We start from the raw sequence: 1,335 nt of genomic DNA, 5'->3' as shown, positions 1-1,335 counted from the left end.
CCAATCGCTTTTGTAGGCTGACGCTTCTGTCTCTGTAATTTTAGAAAATCCGGTGTGGAAGTGATATTTTGCGAGGCGCATTTTGCTTTGAGAGTATAGATCATCTAGATATAGACATTCTAATTTTTTGCATTTCTCAAGATTTATTGCTCCATTACAGTAGAGTGTAAAAATATAGTAGGCTAATGACTTCCAGTTGATGTTAATGCACCGATCATTCCTTTCATCGAAAGGGGGCCCAGCTAGTATACATATATATATATATGGATGTTAGTCAACTTTTTTCTGTGCTCTCCTCAACCTAAACACACTAGTCTCACTGTATATGAGAAGACCAGTGGGAATAGCTTAGTTCTTTGAGGAATTTCTTTTTTTAGTTTTTATTTCATCAAAGTTGTTAAAAAATGCAAATATGAACCTTTCTCAAAGAGTTGGCTGGAAAAGTTGCTACGGACCCAAATGTTCAAACTGACCATTTTAATGCTATGCTGTCATGAAAAAAGTCCACACCCTGTATTTTGTCCCTTAAAATTTTGAGAGTGAAAAATAAACAGGCACAACTCAAGTGCAGAAAAGCTCACCGGCTTGTCAACTGGGACAGACCACAAGTAAGCAACTACCAGCTGATAGTGTGCCAACACACCAGGTCTTCTCAATAATTTCTCTATACATCTCACAACATCACTCACTACCACCATCATATATTTAAAGTCGTCTTTGCTCTCAGCTTCTTGAACAAATCATTATTAATTAGAATAATATGTTACCATAATTATGATTATGTCTGAAATACCGAACATTTTCATGCGTACTTTTTTAAAACTAATCATATGGCGTTAATTTTATCAAAATGAGCAAGGGTAAAAAAAGAAGAGAGAAAAACATGTTTTTAAAATTGAAAAATACCATTGTTTTATGTCACAAATGCCTTTTCCTTTATTTCAAATATCCCTTTGAGAATTCAATGAGTCATTGCCCAAGAGTCAGATGACTTGTGTTATCATGCTGAGGACATCTAAATTCCAACCACTTCATCTTACAAAAAAATTTATGAAAAGTTATGTCAGTTTACTTCTTGCAAGCAAAATTATCCTCCATCATTACAAAGTTCTTAGTTACTTTCATGACCAGTTTGAGGCAAGAAAGAAAAACTGTACATCAGTTGGTTTGGTTTTTTTGCATTCTCTTTTTTGTTGTTGTTGTTGTTGCATTTTGCTAATTTGAATTCGCAACATGTGGTGCCCTGTGTCATATGCTCCTATGCAGTAGTGCACCTTTGTACAGTTCATGAATTACTTGATTTTTCAAATTCTTTCAAAATCAAATAAAATTGTC

General features: G+C 34.2%; 1 protein-coding gene across 4 annotated transcripts in view; it reads right to left on the bottom strand.

Moving 5' to 3' along the window:
* The window catches only part of LOC101847756 (WD repeat-containing protein 78), a 48,857-nt gene that overhangs the window by 11,923 nt on the left and 35,599 nt on the right, over nucleotides 1-1,335 (bottom strand). The gene's annotated exons all lie outside the window — the stretch shown is intronic.

The sequence above is a fragment of the Aplysia californica genome, unplaced genomic scaffold (assembly GCF_000002075.1).
Source record: "Aplysia californica isolate F4 #8 unplaced genomic scaffold, AplCal3.0 scaffold00501, whole genome shotgun sequence".
Lineage (NCBI taxonomy): Eukaryota > Metazoa > Mollusca > Gastropoda > Aplysiida > Aplysiidae > Aplysia > Aplysia californica.
The sequence above is the reverse complement of the archived record's forward strand: the minus strand, read 5'-3'. Positions and strand labels throughout refer to the sequence as shown.